The sequence below is a fragment of the Grammomys surdaster genome, unplaced genomic scaffold (assembly GCF_004785775.1).
Source record: "Grammomys surdaster isolate TR1022 unplaced genomic scaffold, NIH_TR_1.0 133, whole genome shotgun sequence".
Lineage (NCBI taxonomy): Eukaryota > Metazoa > Chordata > Mammalia > Rodentia > Muridae > Grammomys > Grammomys surdaster.
In genome coordinates, this window is record NW_021604591.1 from 15,306,831 (window position 1) to 15,326,149 (window position 19,319).

Sequence of the window (19,319 nt, forward strand, 5' to 3'; positions counted from 1 at the left end):
AGAAGAAGAAGAAGAAGAAGAAGAAGAAGAAGAAGAAGAAGAAGAAGAAGAAGACGACATCTCATCATGGAAGCTGTAGTGTGTCACAGTGTGTTCTAAAGTACATCTCTCTGTCCACACATCTTCACTTGCTTTCCTGACTACTGAAGGTGTCGATGGGGGTGGGGGGTGGGCAGAGGGGAGAGGACATCACCTGTGTACACACACCACCTTGTAGCAGATTTGTGGTGGGCCCAGCTCTTGGTGCTGGCTCATCTGTGCCTTCACCACCAAGGTCAACTCCGCTGTGCTGTCCAGGTGAGGTACAGGGCCCAGACTCTGGAGTGCTGCAGCTGGTAAGGGGCAGGGTTAGCCCTCAGCGCTCATGACCCTGTGGCAGCTTTTCTGACTGCTGAGATGGCGTGGGGTGGGAAGGGGCATCACCCCTGCAAAGCAGAAGAGTGGAGGGGTCAACTCTCCCACACTCATGCCTTGGGGTTTGTTTACCTGACACTAGGACCAGCTCCACTGTGCTACCTGGGCGAGGTACAGGGCCTGATCTCCCAAGTGCTGCCATGGTGAGAGGTAGGGCTATGTCTTTAGAGAACTGCAGCCAGTGAGGGGCAGGAACAGTTCTGCACAGCCCCTGGGCATTCATGACGACCTAAGTGGCTGCTCAGACCAGGGACACCCCATGCTCTCTGGTGGTAATGTGAGCCTCGGATACCAACCCTGCTCCTTCGCTGCCTGCATAGCCTCAGACCCAGACAGGACCCTTAGCAGAAGCTGAGGCTGGGATCTCACCACAGCCTCACAATAGGCTGCTGTCAAGCTGCTCCATTTCTTTCTCTCCCATCTGTCCACCACACACTCATGCATTGTGGTGGCTCCTGATGAAGGTGGGCCCCTAGGTGACATTCTCTGTGCTGTGTGGCATGGTGGGAAGTGGTGTTTTTGGCCTCCTGTGCCATGTACCTGAGGGAGGATCTGTGGGTGGCATGGCTGTCTTCAGGTCTCCGTCTTTCTCCTCCTGTGCTGTGCTAGGTAGTGGTAGGCAGGCCCCTGTGTGTCTAGGACCCTCCCATGCTGTAGACTGGAGGGTCTACAAAACATGTCACAACTCAGGTCTTTGTCTTCCTTCTCCTGCGCTGCAATGCCTGGATTTAATTTGATTTTTATGAGTTCTAGGCATAAAACAGTTTAGGCCACCAAGCCAGACATGAAGCTAGGACTTGAACAAGCTAGGTCCCTGAATAAAGAACTGCCATCTGCTCTGCCCCGACTGATATAAGAATACTACCACCATCAAGGTATCTCTTTGCCCATTGCTGGGGGTGTCAGTTGTTTTCTTAAAGATAGCCATACTGACTAGTTTGAGATATATACTATTATTTTTTTATCTGCAATTCCCTGATGATAAAATATTTTTGGCCATCTATATTTCTTTATTCAGTCTGTTATCTCACTTATTGATTGGAAGTTTTATACTTTTGGTGTTTAATTTTTGCAGTTCTTTATATATTCTAGGAGCCAATCTCTTGTTAAAGTATAATTGGCAATTTTTTTCATTCTGTAGGTGGACTATCATTAGTCGATGGTTTCTTTTACTGTGAAGAAGCCATTTAGTTTTAGTTTATCTCGCTTGTCAATTCTTGAGGATATTTCCAGTGTTATGGAGGTTCTATTCAGAAAGTTCTTGCTTTGAAGAACTTACACTTCTTCAAAGTTATTTTCTTTTTTTTTTACACTTCAAAAGTTATTTTTCCTATGCAGTTTCAACTTTTCAGGTTTTAAATCAAAGCTTTTGACCCAGCTTTGAATTAATTCTTGTTCAGGATGACAGATAATGGATCCAGTGTAGTCCTTGTGGATGTCTAATTTGCAACTTGTTTTTTTCTAATGCATGTTTATGTTTTTGACACATTTGTCAGAAATGATCTGTCCACAGAAGTGTAGGTTATGGGTCCTCTTCCAGTTCATTGATCTACATGTCTGTTTCCGTGGACGCACCATGCTGTCTTTGTCATTACGTCTCTGTGGGATAGCGTGAGGTCCGCTGATGTGATGGCTCTGCAGGGTTTGTCCTGCTTAGTCTATTCATGGTCTTTTGTGTTTTTATATAAGCTTAGTATTATTTTTTTAGTTTGTAAAGAATGTCATTAGAATTGTGATGAAGAGAGTATTAAATCTGTAGATTGTGTTTGTTAGTCCAACATTTCACACATTATCTCTGCCAATCCAGGACATAGATCCTCTCATGAAATCCATTCTTTCCAGTGCCTTTTTGATGGGGGTGTCCTTCTTCTTTCTCTATAAAGTATTTTAAAAACTATCTTCTGTAATATTGTCTTGGCAGTCATGAACTCACTTATAGGTTGCTTGTCACACAAGTAACTTTGTTATCAGTTTAAAAAGAATGACGACAGTAGATATGTCAGTCTTGGTTACTTGTTATTTACTTTCGGGATTGAAGCGTATCATTTCGTGCTTTCCTGGCTTTTAGGACTGCAGATGAGAGGCTTTACGTATTCTGGAATCTGTGTCCTGTGGATGAGTTGGTGTTCCCCCTTACAGTTCCTAATATTTGTTATTTGTTCTTTGCTTAACATTTTTTATTTTCTGATTATAAAATGGAGTGAAGAGGATTTTCTCTTGTGCAGTCTACTCAAAGTTCTGAATTCCCTTTGTATTTCAACGTCTGTTTCTTTTTCTTTTTCTAGACTTGGGAAATAGGAAAGATAGGGGGAAAAAGACTTACCAATAATGAAAATGTTTACATCCAACAATTAGAAGAGAAAAAGGTAAAACTTAAGAAAAATATAAAACAATTGTAAGTATCAAATATTTGTGTGTGTGTGTGTGTGTGTGTGTAAGAAACACGGGGAAACAAGAAACTAAGGGAAAAAACTGCCCTAAACTGTAAAAATACATGAACAAAATTAAATGACTGTATGAAGAGAAATAACAAATAAAAAAATATATATATATTAAAAAAACCCAAATACATACAGTAAAAATCCTGCTACGTGAATATTGTGGGGGAAGAAAGAACCTCACAGAAGAAGCAATAGAAAGGAAGACGTGAGGCTGTGTTGGAGCAGCTTCTTCAGAAAAGCATACTCATGGAGGAAGAGGGTTCGGTGAACTTGTGGGCTCATGTTTCCGTTTTTTGTTTTTGCTGAGTCTGTATTGTTTCTCTAGTTAGTATCAGAGGGCTTTCCTTGCTGCTGACTAGGGACCTCTGCTGGCCACATTGAGCTTTGCAGTCTGTCTTTCACCCTCCCAAGAGGGTGCCCATGAGGTGTTTTTATCCACGGCTGATCCCCATGCCAGAGGGTTCCGCATCTGTATTTTAGGATGTGAGAGCTCTGTGCCTGTCTTGATGGTGGCACTGCTCTGCTTTGGTAAGGTTTTCTTTCAGGAGTAGCTTTTTGTTCCCCTTTCCTCTCTAAGGAGGTGTAAGCTGGAGGCAGCATTTAGTTGATTTCTTTGGCACATTTCCCTTCTGCCCCCTTCTTTTCAAGTATTCATTCACTTTTAAAATGAACTTCTGAAATTCTTCCTCTACTTCTCACTGTGGGAAAAAGTTCATTTTGTCCCCTGATTCACCTTTCTCAGCTCACATAGAGGCAGTCTTCTATTTTATCCATGTGAATTAAAGTCCTCATCTCCCCTGCAGCTCCCTCCACAAGAACCTGCACCTTATACTGATCACTCTACAAAGGCTGAATCATCGAGTAGAACCCTGACACCATTATTGTACTTGCAGACAGGAGCCTGGCATGGCTGTCCTCTGAGAGGCTCTACCAACAGATGACTGAGACAGAAGCAGATACTTACAGCCAACCATTGGACTGAGGTTGGGACTCCTATGGACGAATTAGCGGAAGGATTGAAGGAAAGGAAGGAACGGAAACTCCATAGGAAGATGAACAGTGTCAACTAACCCAGACCCCTGAGAGCACCCAGAGAGAAAGCCAGCGACCAAAGAGCATACATGGGCTGGTCTGAGGCCCCTGGCACATACGTAGCAGAGGACTGCCTTGCCTTCTCAGTGGGAGAGGATGTGCCTAATCCTGTAGATACTTGATGCCTGAGGGAAGCGGGATGCCTGGGGCAGGGGCACCTTCTCAGAGGTGAAGGGGAGGAAGATTAGGGGAAGAAATCTACAAGAGGAGGCTGGGAGGAGGGCAACATTTGGGAATAATAATAATAATAATAATAATAATAATAATAATAATGATAGAGGTGGAAACAATGCAGACCCGGAGCCAAGTTGTCTTTAACTCCCTCAAGTGGCCAGTTACTGCTACTTGAGGCATTTACTGCCTTCTGTGACCTAACATCTTGTTATTAGGTAAATCCTTTGGAATATATGAACAGATCCCAGCTCATCCACCAACTTGAGCTGTTGGATGCACAGCATCCTCATGTCAAACGCTGTGAATGCCAGATAGCATCTGGGGCCTGTAGCAGAGGTTTCCGATTTCTCTCTAACCTGCACTCTTGTGCCCATCAATAAATTTAAAAAGTACCTTACGGTCTCCTTTTTTTCTGTTACTGTAAAGCTTTTGAAAATTTTACCTTGTTGGAATGTAAGGTAACCAAATCCAGGAAATCCCAGTGCCAGAAGTGATATACCATGCTGTATGTTGGTCATTGAGGTCCATAAGGTCCCCCAAACAATATAGGCAATTACCATAGCTAATTTCAAGATGCTAAGACCCCATTTCTGAATACACTACGCTCTTTGGTCATAGGACATGGAAACATCAAGCTGGAACTGTTTGGAGGCTTCCTTTCAGCTGGGTAGATTTCACAGTGCCAGAAGATGGTATGCAGTCTTCTGGGTGAGGGCACTCATCGGTAGTTGTATTCAGCTATAGACCCTGTGCCCTATACAATCTACCCAGTGGCAGGTAAGCTATGCCCACTGGAGCAATAGTGGTATGGCTAGTATGGGAGTAACCAACCATTTTCTGATTGGGTTTAAGGTCCACTCCACAGTACTCACCCCTGCTAGTGTAAACCTGGTTAAAGGCTCATGGTGGTGTGGTTATGGGCCTCAGTGGGAAACTTACTGCTTTTGTTTCACTAAATGGATGTGATGTGTCATTTGAATGACTTTGTATAATTAGGTTGAAACCTATAGATTGGTGTTGCTCAGACCTCCCCTTTTTGTGTGTTTTTTATTGCAGAGACTCATAACTGGTCAAAGCACTGGAAATAGGGGGATGATTGAGTGCTCAGTTATCAATGGTTCATTTATGCCATCACCATACAAGGTTCATTGTGGAAGAAGGTGTAGGAAAAACGTAGAGTTGGAGGAAGGAAAGGGGTTTCGTGGACCAACCTTGGGAACCAGATACGGCTGTTGTATTTATGAACTCAGAACAGCTTGATTACTTGCCCACAACCAGAAGATCTGACCTGTCAATATCCCATCATGGGCAGAGGAGGGGCTTATGCGGCTCTTCTCTTCCTTTAGGATTTACAGTCAGTTAAGGTTCTCTAGCTAGGTTAGTTGGGGCTTATAAGCTCCCCACCCTTTCCTAAAGAGCTTTTGGTTGTTAATAGTTTCTAGGGGAGGGGACAAAAGTTTCTTTAGTGATACAGCCATTACTAAGCTGCTCATGGTTTGTTAAGTAACCCCTAACTCAAGTTTATGTAAGTTACCTCAGCTAAACTCAATAGGTTATCAAAAAGTGTGTGTGTGGGTTGTGGGGAGATGGTTTAGTGGTCAAGAACACTTGCTGCTCTTGCAGAGGACCTGAGTTTGATTTCCGGCACTCACAACAGGTAAGTCACACCTGTTTGTAACTCCAGGTCCAGGAAATTGGACACATTCTCATGGTCCGTACACAGACACACACTCATACACATAAATAAAAATAAACCTTAAAAACAGACACAAAGCTAGCAGGTGGTGCAGTTGGGAAGGAGTGTGAGGGAGGTAAGAGAAGGTAGTGGGTATTGAATATGATTAAAATACAGGATATATGTGTAATCACACATGTCAAACGCGATCTGTGTGGGGGTTGCTGAGGGCAGTGGATAGTGGAGATGAGTAAAACAGTCATATTAGGAGACCCATTACTTATGGGATCACTGAGGCAGGAGTTATGTATTCTTAATGCATTGTTAAATCACCATGAATGACAACTTTATTGTAAACATGTCTCTTAATGTTAATTTTCCTGATTTGGATAATAAATTAAGAACTGCTTCATCCTATGGAGCTATGTATGGCCTTGAGTGAACAAATATCAGTCAAGAAGGCAGTCTGGAGGTGAGTGACTTCATTTGCCTGAGGGACTGATGTGATTGGGGCAGGTGCAGCCCTTCATGCTTGGTGAGAATATTGCTCTTCATTGGTGTGACATACTGCCCTGTGCACATACCCTGGACACACCTCCACTCTGGCTATATAAGCGCTCTGCTTGGTTCACACTGCAAGTTAGCCTTGAGATACCAGCTAGACATTGCCCTCTGGTGCTGAAGCACTTGTTGCAATAAAAGGCCCGGTCTTGCCTATTTTTTTTTTGTTTTTGTTTTTTTATCATTAGTAGAGTGAGTTGAGCTGGTAACATGAGGAAAGGAAGGAAGCAGGGGCAGTGAAGGCAGTGTTATTAGTGAAGGAAGTGTTCCTGGTGACATTGGCAGTGACATCAAAAGGCTGGGACAGACATGACGAGGAGCAGAGGCAACAGAGACGAGGAGGCCTGTCAAGAGCTGAAGACAAGAAACTTCTGGCCCTGGTACTGGGAGATTTCTAAGGATCTGTCAAAGGGCCAAGGTCTCAGATACCCCAGACTGAAGAGCTGCAACACTTGTCACTGCAGGAATGTGGTTCCAAGAGGAATCTTAGGACTGCGTGCTGCAAGCATTCATTGCTGAGGATTAAGAGAGTTGCCAAGTGCTAGGGCTGCTGATGCTTAAAGCCCAGAGCAATAGTCCTTTGCTGATGCTTAAAGCCCAGAGCAATAGTCCTTTAACCTGAGTACTTTAAACCATCTCTTTGGCTTTTTAAAAGGAATATATATATATATATATAATCTCTGCCACAGCCTTTTGATGTCACTGCTGATGTCACCAGGGATGCTTCCATCACTGCCCCTGCTTCCTTCCTTTCCTCATGTTATCAGCTCAACTCACTCTACTAATGATAAAAAACAAAAATAGGCAGGACCGGGCCTTTTATTGCAACTAGTGCTTCAACACCAGAGGGCAACGTCTAGCTGGTATCTCAAGGTTGTCTTGCAGTGTGAGCCAAGCAGAGTGCATCTGCTACATACATACATACATACATACACACACGCACACACAAACACACATATATATGGTGTGCACAAACACACATACACACACGCGCACACACACACAAACACACATATATATGGTGTGCATATGTGCATGTGTGTGTGTATGCATGTGAGCAGAGTGCTTGAAGAGGCCAGAAGAGAGGTTTAGGTCCCTTGGAGATGAAGTTACAGGCTGTTGTATGTAACTGCCTATGAGCTGCCTGATGTGGGTGCTAACTGAACTTACATCCTCTGCAAAAGCAGGGCACATCTTAACTACTGAGTCATCTCTCCCCAGCCATCGTGCTGGATTTCAAAACCTGGAACACTAGCCCTCTATCTCTCAGGACTTGGAGTTGTAAGCTTCTGGGACTCCCTCCAAGCCCAGACTTTTGGAACTCCAAGGCCTGGGACTAGTGACCAAGGCCTGGGACTAGTGACCAAGGCCTGGGACTAGTGACCAAAGCCTGGGACTAGTGACCAAGGCCTGGGACTAGTGACCAAGGCCTGGGACTAGTGACCAAGGGGAGCTTTACTCCTTATCTTGGCAGGACAGAAGAACCATGACAAGCCATCTGATAACAGTAAAAGGTGGGACAATGTTAATTTGTAAAATTGAAGTTAGTTATACAATTTGTGTCTCTGAAGTTGTAGAAACATTGTTTAGATATCAAAAATGAAAGCAAAGAAAAGGAAATGGTCTCACAGTGCCACCAGACAGCTCACTGCCTGAGCACATCAGGGTGCAGAAGCTGTGTCAGCAGGTGGCAGTGTTGTATAGGCGGTGAGCCTACAGAAGCCTGGTCATGGCTCACTGAGCTGGCCTGCAAACAAAAGCAGTGATCTGAATCTAGTCAGGTCTCTACTTCTATAATGGGATCAGATTGTTGTTTTAAGAAAATGTTTCCTCCCCACTCCTTCCCCCCCACCCCCCAACTAGCCACCCCCACCCTCCCCCACTCCCCAACCCCCCACCCACGTGGATAAGTATCTATATATGTACATTATATGCTTTCTTCCTATCTGAACGTTATTTTCTTCTCATACTATTTCTAATACGTATGAATAGGTGTGGCACAGAGAAACAGTGTGCAGAAGCTGTGTCAGCAGATGGCAGTGCTGTATAGGTGTTGAGCCTACAGAAGCCTGGTCATGGCTCACTGAGCTGGCCTGCAAACAAAAGCAGTGATCTGAATCTGGTCAGGTCCCCACCCCAGTAATGGAATCAGACTGTTGTTTTTAGAAAATCTGTCTCTCTTCCCTTCCCCTATCTCTCTGTCACACATGTATGACTATTACCCCCTCCCCTGCCCCCACATACGCACACAGTTTCCACCTATCAGAACATTGTGGTTTGTTTTTTTTTCTTTTTGTTTTTGACTTTTCAGACTTTATTTCTAGTTTGTATGGACAGTTTCAGCACAGAGGAAACAACAATAAAAGCCAGCCAATATGCCAGTAATCAGGCTTTTAATTATATTGAAAATAAATAATCCTCTTTAACAAATCAACAGTAGGTGATGCTTCATTGATGATAAACTGTCTCATTAATACAGCTGTTTTGAACATAGGTTATCTGAAATAGATATTTGAATGCAATGGAATTTGATGCATGAAGAAACAGTATAGATAGACCTTGTAATCTGGTCAGTCCATGATCTATGGTAGGGCCCTTTCTTGTGTGGTTGCAAATCAAATATTTATGCTTCCTAAGCCCTTGGTTTAGATACATATATCCAAACGGCTATGAAACAGGCGTGGTGAGTTGGCTTAGCTGATGAAGGCATCTGCCACTGAGACTGATGGCCTGAGTTCAGTCTCTGGGACCCACATAATGGAAAGAGAATCAACACATACAAGGTGTCCTTTGACTCCACTTCTTTGTCATAGCATGCAGTCCCTGCCGCCACGCACACAAACAATAAAGAAATAGACATATGCAGTACAGAGCTTTGAAAAGCCCATAATGTGAGTATATTTATAAAATACTTAAGCTAGGTAAATGAGTATATCTGAAAGTACTTAAGCTGGGTAGTGTCAGCACCAGGGAGGTGGAGGCAAGTGGATCAAGACTTTGAGGCCCTGCCTCAAACAACAAATGAACAAATGTAAATCCTGTCCCTCTGTAAGATGCCTGATTTGCATATAACCTGTGTGAAGCCTGGTGTTTACTTGAAACAATTTATAGACTGTTTAAAAATATAAAACTCAGGCTAGACACAGTGGTGTATGTCTTGGATCCTAGCACTTGGAAGGCAGAGGCAGGAGGATGTATGTGAATTCAAGACTAGCCTTGTCTACATAGCAAGCTCCTGCACCGTGGACTGCATGGAGAGTCTAAAGAAGAAAAATACAAGAAAAACCAAAGTCCAAAACAAATGCCTTGCAAAAACTTGTAAATGCAGTGGTGTCTGGGGAACAATGGCAAGGAAAACAGCCATATGTATCCAGCATAGATGCAATTAAAGAATCTTTTTGGATGCTCCTCCACCTACCCGCCCACTCCCACCTCACTCCTCTAGCATCCTCCTTCTCTGGGCCATCAAGCCTCCACGGGACCAAGCATATTCCTTCCCTGACACTGAGGCCAGACAAGGAAGTCCTTTGTTGCAAATGTATTAGGAGGGGCAATGGACCAGCCCATGTGTACTCTTTGGTTGGTGGCTTAGTTCCTGGGAGCTCTAAAGGGTCTGGTTGGTTGATACTGTTGTTCTTCCTATAGGATTGCAAATTCCTTCAGCTCCTTCAGCCCTTCCTCTTAGGGAAGGGGAACAACATTTGAAATGTAAATAAATAAAATAATTAATAAAAAATACAGTCGAACAGGTGAAGAAAATGAATAAAATACTTCAAGTCCTGAAAACGTAAAGAAATAGAAGAAATAAAGAAAACACAAACTGAAAAAAATAAAAGAATCTTGTTGGAGCTGGGGTACTGCTTAGTGGGAAGTGTGTATGCACATCTACATGTGCACACATACACATTTCTAAATAACTTTCATTTAAGGTTGGTTGAATTGCAGATGGGAAACACACTAATATAGAGGCCCAAGTTAACTCTCCCTCTGCTTGTTTCACAAATATGTGGATACCCACACAATTCTTTGAATATGGAGAGGTTGAGCTGGTGCTTACATAGAACTGGAATTCCCCATTATGTTCTAGTGTCTTTGGTATGGAAAGGTACTCTGCAGACTATCAAAAGAGAAACATAAATACCAGCCCAGCCATACACCCTTTGATCTACAAATCCATGCTCCCTATAAGATGTGTTAGGGCAATGATGGCACAAAGCTTGTGGGAGTAACCATCCAATGTCTGATTTGATTTAAGGCTTGTTCTACAAGATTGAACCCATATATGACACTGCTTAAGTTACCAAGAACCAGAGACTAGATAGTTCAGAGACCTAGGGCAGAACCAAACACTACTGCTCTAAAAAAAGTGACAATAGCATGACTGCTAATGATATTCTCTTAATAGCATAGATCAGTGCCTTATTCAGCCATCTTCAGAGAGGCTTCCTCCTTCAGCAGATGGTACAAACACGGAGACCTACGGGGAAAGAGAAAGAGAGAGATATCTCAGAACATGCTGCTCCAAATGAGATGTCTCCATCAAACCCCTATCTAAGGTATATTAGACACAATGACAGCACAAAGTCTGAGAATGATTATCTGTGTTTTATTTGTTGCTGAACAGAAATAATTAGTAATAAAAATTAACAATATATCAGCTGTCATTTTGACTAATCTGATAAGAGGGCACCTTTATTGAGGAATTGTATTTATTAGATTAGCCTTCGGACTTGTCTGCAGGGCAATTTATCAATTGCTACTTCATATAAGAGGGCCCAGCCCACTGTGGGTTGTTGCCAACCCTAAGGAGATGAGTCTGGGCTGTAGAAGAAAGGTAACTGAATGTGAGCCCAGAGTAAGTCTGTAGGCAATATTTCTTCATAGTCTCTACTTTAGTTTCAGCCAACTTGCTTTTGGTTAGTGTTTTATCTCAGCATCAGAAAGCAAACTAGAGCCGGGCAGTGGTGGCACACACCTTTAATCCCAGCACTTGAGAGGCAGAGACAGGTGGATTTCTGAGAAATCCACAGTGGTCTACACAGTGAGTTCCAGGACAGCCAGGGCTACAGAGAGAAACCCTGTCTCAAAAAACCAAACCAAAAAAAAAAAAAAAAGCAAGCTAGAATAGAAACCAAATATGAAATAATCATTACTATTAAGATCAGTAAACCAGGATCTGCAAGCTGTAGAAAATGAAAGAAAGATAATTGGACCAAAAAAAAAAAAAAACCCTAAACTTCTCAAAGAGACAGTTGCAAATGCCTTAACAATAACATGCCAAAAAATTGAACAGATATCTACCTTTGGATATGTGTTTATATTAATACCAAATATATAGACTAGGACAACAGAACTATATTTGCACAAATGATCTGTGTTAAATGGTGCAGTGTCTTGGCCAAACACTTTGCCAGTTTCTTTTTTGTTTTCTTTTTTTTTTTTTTGGTTTGGTTTTTCGAGACAGGGTTTCTCTGTGTAACCCTAGCTGTCCTGGAACTCACTGTGTAGACCAGGCTAGCCTCAAACTCTCGAACTCAGAAATCTGCCTGCCACTGCCTCCCAAGTGCTGGGATTAAAGGTGTGCGCCACCACCGCTCGGCTGCCAGTTTCTTTTAAAGATAAGCATAATTTATGACCCTGCAGTCTTCTACTATGTGTTTAACCATGAAAAGTGAAACCCTATTTTTATACAAAACCTGTACTTAAATGTATAAACATTCATCATTACTGAGACAGGGCCTTGCTGTATAGCAGTGCCTGGCTCAGGGCTCACTATGTAGACTATCTCTGTCCCCATTAATGCAGGGATTACAGGGATGTGCCACTATTCTGACAACATTATTACTAACAGACCCAAACTTTAAACAGTCACATGTCCTTGAACTAGTGATTAAAAAAAGAAAGCTTGGGACTGTCCAACAATCGAATAACGCTAACATCAAACAGTATACTACCAACATCTAAAATGACATTGGTGACTGTCTTAGTGTGCTGTGCTGGGGAAATGAAGCTGGCCTCAAAGCCTGCACATTAGCTGTGTGTCACAGTTTATGCTTAGAATCTCAGCTACCTTGGACACTAAGACACAGACAGGAAAATTGTTAATTTTGAGGTTAGCCTGGGCAAGTGGAGAGACTCTTTTCTCAAAACGAACGAACGAACGAACGAACGAACGAACGAACCAACCAACCAACCAACCAACTATCCAACCAACCAACCAACCAACCAACCAGTAAAAATAAAATCCCCAAATATAGCTACATATGATAGGTTCTATCCATAAAACTTTCTGGAAAAGCAAACTCTAGGATCATGAAAGGCTCCAGAGCTGGCATGGAGATGGTTATGGATTATATCTTGAATACAGTTGTAAATACACAGCTGTATAGTTCCCCAAACATATAGAATTATATACTTTACAAGGTGGCTTATTTATGGCTGGAGGTGCATACCTTTGACCCCAACTCTTGGGAAACTTAGGAAGGAGAATGCAAATTTGAAGTCAGCCTGGCTTACAAATTAGTATCCTAACTGATCTCTCCCTTACCCCTTCAAAAAAGAAGAGACAAAAGTAATTGTCATTGAATATAAAATTGAGCTCTGGAGACCAATTCAAAGAAGATAATATGTCAAGTTACAAATTTATTTGGGAGGATTTCCAGTTTCCAGGATTATTAGAGGCCTTCTAAGTATGAGATTGGAAGATAATTGGTATCTTGGGACATTGCATGAGAGCTGCTCAGTGGGGAGTTGAAAAATATTCTAAGTAATAATGTTATGGGGTTCCTGACCACTGGGAAAAGACTATAGACTCAATCCAGTTATAATTAAAATTTTTATTGATTATTGTTAGCAGGATAACAATCTCTGAGCCAAAATTGATATTTCTCTGTGAAGGAGGATGAGGGAAGGATTTTTAAAACTGAAAAACCACAAGACAACCTTGAGTATCTGCACAAGCAAGTCAGGAGTTTTTATACTCTGCCAAGATAAGGCAACTTCAAAATAGCCCTTGATTGTATGGAGGTTAGAGAGGCCAAAAAGCGGTTAATTTTATGTTAACAAGTAGACGGTCATGGCTGTGCATTTCTGAGTGAGGGTCACTACGTCAGGGTTATGGGAAGTTATCTTCCAGGGACTGGAGTCAGAGAAAATCAGCTAGTGGTTACCAAGATGGATACCTAAAATAAAATGGAGTTTCTTTAGCCATCATGATAATTTCAAGAAGAGCATGAAAACATTTCTGGTGGTTTGGATGAGAACACCCCATCACATATTTGAGTGTGTTGTTCTGCAATTGGTTGACTGTTAGGAAGGACTAGGAGGTATCAGAGGAAGTGTGACCATGATGGCCATGGAGCAATGGTCTGATATGATATGTGATAGTGTGAGCAAGGCCTCAATTAAATGCTTTCTTCTGTACAATGTCTTAGACATGATGTTTCATCACAGCAACCGTAACCCTAACTAAAACCATGTTATTAATATAAATCTTTCTTATATACCTAGTGATAATGAATAGAGTTAATCAGCTAGCCAGGCTGGTGTGTGGTCTGGGGAGCAGACTGGCCAGCCAATGGCAGCAAACAATGACCTCTTAGAAGCCAATCTTGGCAAGGCAAGTGCACACTGGGGGCTTGTGTGTTCTTTAACATTTTGATGCTGTTTTAGAGCTAAATGGACTCATCTCTGCGCCACTTACATGCTAATGTCCTTATTGGCACCCAGAAGCCTAAGGATGGGTAGAGTGTCAGTAGCATTCTCTGACCAGCATGTCTTCCTAGTTGTAGGAGGGTGGGGGTCATTAATGAAACCACAATTCAGGTATTGGAATAGACTCTTGATTGTATGTCTTTTGTATTGTGTGTGACATTAGGCCAACTCCCTAACTTCCACAAGCCTATGTTTCCTGCCAGGGAATTTGCCTTGGTTGGCAAGCTTAAAGGGGGTACCTCCAAATTCATAATTCAGATTAATTATATTTAATATAACACTAAAAGATCAATGCTATGCAAGAGCGTTTTATTTTGTGAATAAGGAAATGTTGGTAAGGAATTTTATGATGGGCTATATAGCATTTGAAAGGTTAGGCCAATTCTCTGTATGTTCATGTCATATTCCTGCCACTAGGTGTAGGTAGTGTATAGACTGAGAGAAGCATCAGAAACTCACAATACAAAAGTCCATGACCACTGCAGGCTGCAACATGCACAGTGGCTTTTGTCAGCCCCTTTCTTCTATTACATTATCATTAGCTGTTTTTCTAGGCTTTCATTGTCTCAACTTGGCTGTCCTGGATCTTGCTTTTTAGACAGACCTTGAACTCAGAGATCTACATGCCTGTAGAGACACTCCTGGGATTAAAGGTGGGTACCGCCTTGCCTGAACTTAAGCTTTTCTTCACATAGAACTTGCTCTGTCCCAGGCTGGCCTTAAACTCAAGAGATCTATTTGGCTTTATCTACTGAGATTAAAGGTGTGTGCCACTACACCTGGATCAAAATTTAGCTGGGTAGGATCTTGCCCCAAAGTCCCATTTCCTTAATCTGCTATCTCCTACAACACAGGATTCGACTCCATCTCACATCCTGATGTCCCTTTAATACTTGAACCATATATTATTTTTTTCCCTTCTAAGCTTACTATGCTTGTTCAAAATGCTCTTCATGAAACTTAACCAGAGAAGAAAGTCTCTGCTGGGCTTTTTTGAGATTTTCTTTGTCAATGCAATTAATTTAAATCTCTTTACTTTGCCTTAGATAGACTCTTCAGACAAGGGCAAAAAGCATCAACATTCTTCACCAAAATACCATAAAAACAGTCTCTATGCCACAAACTGAAATTCTTCTTGGACACCCCTTGGCCTTGGTCTGCACAGTTCAAATTACAAGCAACAAAGTTTTCCGTATTCCTACTAGGGTAGCCCATTATGTCCCATTTAAAGCATCCCCCAGCTTACCAAATCCAAAGTCCTCAAATCCACATTCTTTCAAACAAAAGCATGGTTAGGCTTATCACAGCAATTCCCTAGTCCCAGGTACCAACTTCTGCCTTAAGGTTTAACAGATGCCATGACCAAGGCAAGTCTTATAAAGGACAACATTTAATTGGGACTGTCTTATAAGTTCAGAGGTTCAGTCCATTATCACCAAGGTGGGAGCTTGGCAGCATCTAGGCAGGCATGATGCATGTTAAATACTTTGTATCTGGCCTCTCAGAACAGTTGCTTTAGTTTTCAATGACCCAGGTGTGAAGCTTGATGAATCTGATGAATGGATTGTTTAGGGAACTCCATAGGTAAAATTGTGCAGCTCTCTGCAGTGTGTAGCAATGTATTTGTCCTATAAATGTCTTGAGAGTTCTTCATTTGAAGGCTGCTAGTGGAAGATGAACTTCCAGTCTGCTAGGATGAAGGTCTTAAGCCCATGCCCACATTGACACACCTACTCCAACAAGGCTACACCTCCTAATAGTGCCACTCCCTGGGCAAAGCATCTACAAACCATCAACAGGGGGTTACACGGTGAGATGGAGAAGGAAGACATGAGGGTGTTCCATTTCTAACTAACTTAATGAAATCAGATTTTAACGAGGGGTCCCAGTAGATGGAACCTTTGCTTTCACAACCACAATGGTTGCTTCTGGACACTGTGGAGAGCCTTCAAATATTTAAGAACTTATGTTGGTCATATTTGGCTAGAATGTGAAACTGGAGGTTAGGCAGCATAGGAGCGGTTTCCAATAGAGCATCTCAAAAGGTATAAAACCCAAGGTATAAGGGATATTCTTGGCCTTATACAAAGAATAAGGTAGGAGAGATATCCAGTAACCACTAGTTTCAAGGTTTAAATTTTGTCTAGGCTTCTTTCAGGGCCCAATTCATCCTCTCTACCTGCCCTGAACTCTGGGGTCTGCATATACAATATAATTTCCAATGGTCCCCAGAACCTGTGCTAATGATGGAGTGAACTGAGAAATAAAGGCTGGTTCATTGTCAGACCCAAGCAGGGTAGGTAAACCATACTGGGTATAACGTCTTCCAAAAGACCGGCAGTCACATTCTTTGTATGGTAGGCATCTACCCATTCTAAAAGGATATCTATAAAAACTAGCAGATATTTATATCCATATATGCAGGCTTTTACCTCTGTGTGGTTTATTTCCCAACTAGCTCCTGGTCGTTGGCCTCTGATCCTAGTTCCTGAAGTTTCTTTTTCTTTTTAAAAATGGGATATTATATTTATTTACATTTCAGATGTTATCCCCTTTCCCCATTCCCCCCTGAAATCTTCTATCTAATTTCTTCTCTTCCTGTTTCTATGAGGATGTGACCCCACCCACCCACCTACTCCTACCTCCCTGCCCTCGAATTCCCCCACACTGGGGCATTCAGCCTTCATGGGACCAAGGACATCTTCTCCCACAAGGCCATCCTCCACTACACATACAGCTGGAGCCATGGGTCCCTCCATGTGTATTCCCAGGCTGGTAGTTTAGATCCTGAGAGCTCTGGTTGGTTGGTATTGTCACTCTCCCCATGGGGCCAAAATCCCTTCAGCTCCTCCAGTCCTCTCTCTAACTCCTCCATTGGGAACCCTGTGATCAGTTCAATGGTTAGCTGTGAGCATCAGGCTCTGTAATTGTTGGGCTCTGGCAGAGCCTCCCAGGAAACAGGTATATCAGGCTGCCCTTCTTAATCCCTCTGCTATAGAAGCTTGAAAATACTTATCTTGCTGTTCCAAGACAGGACTGTCATGGACCCATTAATGGTTTTCTTAGGAAATGACTTCCTTGACTGTGGAGTCTTTTTCCCCTTCACAAAAGAACTGATAAGGTGGACCAAGAAGATCATCAGCATAAGATTCAGCAGCCTGGAAACAACTTGTTTTCCTGAACTTATGTTTGTCTGACATAAGACTAACATTATCTTTTCATAGCTTATATCCATTAATAGGGTGAGATTTTGGAAAGCATCAGTATATTGGTCAGGGTCAACTCAAAATCTCTAAAGTCAGATTTAATTTGATTTAAGTTTTGCAAGGAAAGGGGATTTGTATTCTGGAGAGAAAAAGTTTACTTGACATTTTCCTTAATAGGAAAGAAGGGAGTTGGGGACCACTTGGCGGTGGTTGCTTAGAGGAGGTGACCTTCAGAGTGAACCTGGAGATAGTGAGCAGGATGACTTGGAGAGAGCAAACAGAGGATTTTGTGCGGGGCGCGCGTGAAGTGGTCTCGCCGGCAAAAAACATACACACACGCGCGCACACACACACATCACACACACGCCAGAATCCTTCCGTATGAACACGTTTATTTCCCCAAAACCAAGATGGTGGAAGAAGACGAGAAGGCGTGGGAAAGCACTGCCTATATACCCCAGAGCGGGGTATTCACCCCCTGATTGGCTGCTTACTCGTAGCGCGCCAAACGCCGTGGGATGGGCTTAGTTTTGGCGGGCTTACCATGGCACATGCGCAGTTTACTTGGTACTAGGAAGAATTACGGGCGACAGCGCCACCTAGCGATGGCGGACTTTGTCAGCTCTCGTGGCGGCTCCCAACAACTGCCCCTTTTTGTTTAAATATAGAGGGTGGCAGGGGTCCCTGGGAAGGTTTCGTAACTCCCACCTTTGGGGGGTCTCACGGCGGGTCTGAGTCTCTTTAGAGGGCAGTGCTCAAACTCTTACCCGTCACGGGGTCAGCCTCCCCACCCGAGGCTGTCCTGTCTTAGGTGGCCGAGCCTTATCCGTCCACTCCGTTATTGACTTACCAGACCTTCTATCCGTGGAACGAACACCTTAGTGGGCAGGGACTGTGTACAGAAATGTTTGAGGCTTTACAGGGTGTCTTTACCAGAAGCCCTAGGGTGCAGCGGCTGAGGAATCTGTCTACTGGCTATTTCTTTTTAGATTTGTCAAACAGGCACTGGTCAATGTCCCGTGTCTAGGCTGACTGACATTTCTTCACAGCCAGCACCAAAGAATGGTGAGCGTTCTGGCTAGGCTACGAGGGTCGCGCACCCACACCTGGCATTCTCTGAATGTGCGCTCCAGGTTGTGGCCACTCGTAATGCCTGTCACTGGGTAATATCACCATTTGTGGTATACCTCTGGCATATGAGATCAGCTTATTCCCGTCGTTGGGATCAATTGACAGCCGGTCTGGAGACAAAAGGATGGAGTTATCTAACTGACTGTCCTTAGCCTGTCTAGCATGGTACCAGTTATGATTCAAACCCACGGCCTGATCAAGCAAATTCCATCTTGGGGGAATAAGCGATCAAAGAACCAACAGTTTAAAACCGTCTCTCTTACCCTACCAGGTGCAATGGAAACACAAATCTTCTGGGTGCAAGGGCTAAGGGGAACAGAAAGAGATGTAAACACCCATCCCTGTGCAATGGAGTCATCTCCTAGGGGTGTAAGGGCTGTTTGTCTCAAAATTTAGGTACCACAGCTATACAGACAAGAATCAGCCAGGTCGAGACTCCTCACTGACCCAGTGTATTGGGCAAATCTCTGGGGTGCAACGCTGATGGCCTAACATTTAGCACCACCACTCGCAAGGGGAGGACTGTTCATTTTCGAAGCAGTGAAAGCTACACTGCAGGGAAAGCCCCTAGTACTTTGGTCACAAACGCCTGGCCAATAATAGCCTTGCCAAAATTCTATTGAGTTATGAGTTTGCAAACCAATCAAAGGATGAATACTAAACCACAACTTAGGGTAAACTAAACAGGCTTACTCCCACTTACTTAAAAAAAAAGGAAGGGGGGAAAAGGAAAAGAAAGGAAGAAAGCTGAAGAATTCTGGGAGGACAGTCCCTCAGTCAGGAACAGATCCACGTGCGTCGAGTTGATGTTCACCACAGCTGTTCTCAATTTTCTGAGTGTCTCACTGAAGTTTTCTGAGCAGTTTCTTGTAAGATACTGAAATAATTTTCTGGACAGATTAGTTACACGAG

The 19,319-nt window shown here is 43.1% G+C and overlaps 1 long non-coding RNA gene, 1 pseudogene and 1 gene segment (V, D, J or C); 1 reads left to right on the forward strand and 2 right to left on the reverse strand.

The window, feature by feature from the left end:
* LOC114616845 overlaps positions 1-19,319 on the reverse strand; it is a 35,776-nt gene that overhangs the window by 9,567 nt on the left and 6,890 nt on the right.
* On the forward strand, positions 186-4,514 carry LOC114616847. Of its 2 annotated transcripts, none has more exons than XR_003710702.1 (2): positions 186-297; positions 2,700-4,514. It is a non-coding gene; the product is annotated as an uncharacterized LOC114616847 (long non-coding RNA). The 2 variants fall into 2 exon arrangements; XR_003710703.1 differs by lacking the exon at positions 186-297 and adding an exon at positions 990-1,289.
* LOC114617014 lies at positions 1,155-1,315 on the reverse strand (annotated as a pseudogene).